Here is a 5,949-nt window from a genome sequence, read left to right on the forward strand (position 1 = left end):
CGGAGTCTAATGGTCCCAGAGCTCCATTCGCCCCACCCTTTAGAGTCATGTAGTTCCAGAGCTTCCGACTCCCCACCCCCTGGAGCCTCACGGTCCCAGAGCTTTCGATACCCCCATATTCCGAAACGCCCACTGTTAGCAAGTGTCTTTTGCTCCCGGAGCTCTCGACACCCCCACCTCTGGTGTCTGCCACGCCTAGTGGGCGTCACTCCTGAGTCTATTGGTCTCGGAGCGTTCCATGCTCCGCCCCCAGGCATCAATATAAAAAAAAAAACGCAAAATTACTGTTGCCACAGAAGTAAAACTATATTTTCTTCATCGATACCAAAATATTTCAATCCATACATTTTTATACTCTAATGCGCGATATACTATTTGTACAATTCGAAATACACTATACAAGTGACCTATTGCATTACGCAAATTAAACATAATATATACAATATTATGCGTATGTTACATCGTGGTGCACTCTCCATTCGATTCGAGCAGAATTTCAACAGCTCGTTCACTCCCCGTCCTCGCTCCCGTCAATTTCATCGATTCGATATTAACGAGACGCAGTATCCCTTAGTACCCGAGTTTCTAATCACGCCTCGATTTCGATACTCGATTTAATTTTCGTCCCGCCCCGGCGCCCGTCGACGCGTAGCCGGCGAAACGGTATCGCTATTCACAGCAGTTTCGACGAACGAGTTTCATTAGGCGGTGAAATAGTTGATCGCAACTAGGCCACCGAATATTCCGCTAACGAAGTCGCCGGATATCGATAGCCCGCGCACGCGATAATCGATCGACGAACAGCCCCAAAGTTGCGAACTACTCGCACAGGTGCTCGCCAAGATAGCGGTGCAAGATCGGTGCCTAATTCGATCCTCGAAAATATGTCAGCGTAGCTGTTCGAAAGGATCCGTCTACCTCTCGGATATTAAATTCCTGATGTACAGGGTGACGCACTTGACATAGAGTACCTTGCATAGTTCTGGAGACAAGTAAATGTATTTTAGAGAACCGTGGACTCGTCGTTCGTTCCTCTTGTGACTCGAAGAAAGAACCGCAAGTGATTTTAATTCCTGAATAATTCCTGAATAATTGAAGACCTGAACCGCAGGTGGAAGATTCTTGAGCATCCGCGATGCGATCGATCGGATCGAAAACTTTCCCCAAACGAGGTTTCGCGATTCACGAAGGCCGCGACGCGCGTCCTTTCTTCGAGAACGGGCAAGTTCGTTAAGAGAAGTTCCAGCCCTGAAGAAAGCTTCCTCCGAGACGGAGAAATTCTCGCCGCGCCACTTCCGCGCACTTTCGAGTGCTTGCATGAACGAATTTGCGACCACGTCGCAAGCAGGAAATGGTCGAACCGGTTGCTTGACCTCCGCGTGACCTGGCTCGAGTCGCTCGTACATTCTCTTGAAAATTCCCTTGGAAATTTTCTCGAACATTTTCTTGCTCTCGTATCGCGGTAATGACTAGCGACTCTTATGCATTTATGGCGGGACGGAATATGAAAAATGTGAGCATAGCCAGGATGGGTCATAAAATTTCTAGTTATGCAACGTATTGGGTATATGCGTTGACAAAGCATCCACTGTTGATAGGGTCCTTAGGCATCAAATGACGACAAAATCCTCGTGTATCCTCTATGGATAGAATTTTTAGGTATATGCACTGTTGACAAAGTTCTTAAGCATCCACTGTTGATAGAGTCCTTGATCATCCACTATTGACAGAGTCTTGAAGGCATCCATTGCTGAAAAAATCCTCAAGTATCCTCCCTTGACAGAATTCTTAGGCGTATACACTGTTAAAAAAGTCCTTAGCCATCTACCACTGTCAAAGTCCCCAGATATCGACTATTGACAAGGTTCCAACATCCTCCAGCTCACGCCTATCCTATCTAACAACACCCTGTACTAACAACACCCTCTACTAACGAAACCCTCGTGCACATGTCCAGGAGACCATCCTTCGTTCCGTCGTAGCCTCTCCACCCAATTCCTCGTTCAAGTACTCGCTGAAAAAGCCCAACCGGGATGGTTCAGATGAGTCTGTCATTCGCGTAGGGGTCTGCGATCACGGATCCATTTTGCGCAGCCTCGATCACCCTCTTAGCAGCGCCCAGACTCTTGTTCCTCCTTCGCGGCGGCGTGGGACCGATCCCAGTGCCCGCCACCGGATCCTCCGTTGTCCTGTTCAACCTGGTCGGCTTCTCTGGCGGAATGTCGACGTGCTGGCCCGTCGAAGCCCAGCCACTATCGTCGTTCAGCCGAGAAACGACGGTCTTATCTAAATCCTCGATGAATTCCCGATTGGCCCTGGTCTCGATCTCGTCCACGGTCTCCTCCCAAGCGCAGAACGATACCTTCCTGGTGGCAATCGGCTTCTTGTCCTCCAGGATCTGTCCCAGAGACACGGGGGTTTGGTTCCTCCCGTCTGGTAGATCAACAGGGTTTCCTGTAGCCTCGACGGACTGATTAATCACACCTTTCCTCGGATAAGCTAGATTCTTCTCAGCGGTCAGGATCCCACTGTTTGAGACCAGCTCGCTGGTCCCGTTGGTCCTAGCTTCGTCCTTGACATCCTGGGACTCCTCCTTCTCGAGCATGTCCGACAGCGCAGCCTCCAGCTCGGTGAGGCTGGGCGTCATCGAGCTGAGATTACTCTCCTCGGCAGCTTCCTCTTTAAGGACCTTCAGCAACGTCGAGTGATCGCCGTCCGAAAAATCTGTCTTCATCCTCGGTTCGGGACTCGGCGGCGGCGTCTTCGTTTTCTGATCGTCCAAACTCTTCTTCAGCTTGTTGTGCACATCCTTGGCCAGCTTCTCGTCGAAGAGCTCCTCCAGCTCCTGCTGCTCGAGCATCTCGCGCGGCAACGACTCCTCCGATATGGTCCTGACGAGGCTCACTGGGCGGCTGGTCAGCTCCTTCGACTCGCAGGCGTCCTCGTCCGGTTCGCTCTCGTTCGACAGGCTTCGACCGAAGATCCTTCTCGAGCGTCGATCGTCCTCCTCGGGAAAGCGGGGATTCCCTATCGTATCTGGCAAATGGAACGTCCGCGGTTTAACTGGTCACGTGCGCTTCCACTTGGTGGGAACGATCAGTCGTCGCAGGGAAGCGATCCTAACTCTTGGAATGTCGATTCGGAGGAAAGACCACGTAATCGAGAACCGGTGGACTGGCTAATTTCACTAGTTGGGTTGTGCATGACGCTCCAGGGCTGGGACTGTTGGAGTATTTTGGAGGGCACTTGTTTTCGGAAAGGAATTTTTTAACGATAGCGATGAGGGTGTTTCACTTTCTTTCATAGTACTAGTGATAGTTTTTCGTCAGACTTAATCCAGACCTAAACCAGGATTAATGTAAGAACCGGAAATGGAGGGTAGCTGAGAGGCTTTCAGGGTCGCTGATTCCAAATTTGACCTCAAAATATAGAAACTCAAAATGGAGGATCCAATATGGCGGTCCAAAATGCGGAGAAGTGATTCGATTTGGATGAAACTTGGTATCCGGAGGTTTTTGGGGTCGCTGATTCCGAATCTGAACTCAGAATTTACGCGGCCAGGACGATCGGAGTCGCGCTACTTGTGCGCTTCGATTGGTCGATGGTTTTTCGTTAATAATTCAAAAACGACGCGTCATCCGACATTTTTGCAAAGGAAATTGTTGTTCACGATCAGCTCAGCTACCCCCTAGATTCAGTTTTTCAAGGATCAAGGAGACTATACCGTCACCAATCAGATCCACTAGCCAACATCTCATCTCCGCACTATACCTATACGAAAATCCAACATCATGTACGAATTAATTACCATTTTAGATACTATAAACGCTACAAAGATGATAAATACAACTTTCTGACCTAATTCAATAATATTTTAAAAAAGAAACGATCAGTGAATCGCTTAGAAAATCCTGATGCAGAAAAATTGGTGTGTAAAAAAGTTCAACAAGTAGTCCCAGCCCCAGCTCCGATCGGCTCAGGATTTATGAAGGGGGACGCGTTATTGGCCGGCCGGGATATATTGGAGCGAGTTCTGTTGTGTTATCGCAAGGGTGTTTTTTCAAGACCCGCGGGACGCGAGGGAGGCGTTAATGGAGACCGTTTGACCACCTTCGGGCTTTCGGGGCTCTATTTACCTAAAGCGGAACGATGTTTCGCCTCGTCCAGGAAAAACGGCTCTTTGGTGCCGAGGCAGTCGCGATTGGCCGATATTCTGCAACTGTCCGCCAGCGTTGGAGGATCGAACTGCTTCAACTGCGACCTACGGAAACAGACGGAGGAAAATGCGTATGTAGCGTTTCTCAATGGACTGGCAGCTCCTTCTTTCGGCTCGAGTAGCTGATTCTACAACTTGTCTCGTTGTTATCGTTACCGGGGAAAAATTCAATGTGGCATTTATTGTTTAACAAAAGGGTGTTTTAGAATTTCTCCTTCGTCGTTACTCACCTTTCCATTTATTATAATTAGACTGCGGATCTTTATGCGAGATACAATCGCGGTACCTACAAAAATTGAACCTAAATAGGAATTTATTTTACTCTCAATATTTTTTATAATCTTACATACTGCGTGCATTTTGTAGTTTCTTGCACGTTCGAATTGATAAATGCATAAAAATCCGCAGTCTAATTATGATCATTCTGAATATTAGACAAACTCTTATAATTTCACGTCTTTACTCTCTTCACGAACTCTGCCTCTTCGTGTCCCAGAGAAACGACTAAAATAGCGAATAAATATTCCCGATTAACTAAAGAAAGATTAATTAAATATTCCCACGAAATAATTAATCCTCGAAGAGCCTAAATAATACCAACTAATTATATTCTGATACAAAGTAGCATTCTAACCAAATAATTGCCTCTACGGCGATTCAACTCCCCCTCTGACGAATAAAAAATCTAGGACACCGCGCTGAAAAATTCTCGCTGAGAGGCGTTAGGGGAGGGTAATCCTCGAAATATGGGCTTACACCACTTGGCATCTGAACGCCCCAATTAAATTCAGTTAATCACACGAACACCGCTCGGGGATAATCTCTACCGACCTATTTGGATCCACTTCGGGATGTTCCGGCTCGCCGGTCACGGCGGACGGTGTTTTTCCGAAAGCCTCGGGCTTCTGCAAGTACGTCGATGAGTCCGCGGCATCTCGTTCGACCGGTTGCTGCCTTCTTCGGCTATCCAAACCGGAGGAGTCGACGACGTCCTCGTCCTCGCGGTGCTGCTCGCCTTCGTCGGTCCTCGAGGCGTCCTGAAATAATTGGAAATCTTCGATTCTTACTAAGCGGAGTATTTAGAGAGTAAATACTATTTTATATTGCAAAGAACGAGGAGGAAGAGCGACGGTTCTCTTGTTCTTCGTTTCGAACTTGGTCTTTGCATTCGGAAGTACATTTCTGCAAACAGCAGTGAGACATCGATCCATCGTCCTCACCTCCAACGAGACCCCGCGCTGGTGATTCAATTCGCAATCACCGATCCCGCCGAGCACCCAATCCTCCGATTTACTCGGGTCGTACTTCACGAAACCGGCGCCCGCGTCCCCGTTCTCCCCGCACTCCAGCTTCTCCAGGACCTGATACGGCGATAGGTTATCGGGAATGGCGCGGCCCGATATATAGTCCTCCAGTCGCACGCTCGTTTTCTGCGGATTAGAATATATTCGCGGCGGATTAACCCTCTACGGTGCCGAGACTTTGGGCACACAGTCGCGGGGAACACTTCGACGGCGAAATACGGCTGGCCGTCGATAGAAATCGCGAAAGTTCGGCCGGTAACTATTAATTCGAAGGAAAATAGTAAAATGCTGTTATCGCGGGTGATTAAATAGGGCGACGCAATGGATTTTGTTCGATAACTGTCGCGTGGTTATCCCTACCACTTCTTTAAACACTTGAGTCATAACAAAATACCAAGGTACATGTAGTATATAACATAATTGTACGAG

General features: G+C 48.2%; 1 long non-coding RNA gene and 1 pseudogene across 1 annotated transcript in view; one reads left to right on the forward strand and one right to left on the reverse strand.

Moving 5' to 3' along the window:
• The window catches only part of LOC128872116 (uncharacterized), a 272,991-nt gene that overhangs the window by 251,333 nt on the left and 15,709 nt on the right, over positions 1-5,949 (forward strand). The window lies entirely within an intron of this gene.
• The window catches only part of LOC128872097 (uncharacterized), a 39,391-nt pseudogene continuing 33,727 nt past the window's right edge, over positions 286-5,949 (reverse strand).

The sequence above is a fragment of the Hylaeus volcanicus genome, chromosome 2 (genome assembly GCF_026283585.1).
Source record: "Hylaeus volcanicus isolate JK05 chromosome 2, UHH_iyHylVolc1.0_haploid, whole genome shotgun sequence".
In the NCBI taxonomy this organism is placed as follows: domain Eukaryota; kingdom Metazoa; phylum Arthropoda; class Insecta; order Hymenoptera; family Colletidae; genus Hylaeus; species Hylaeus volcanicus.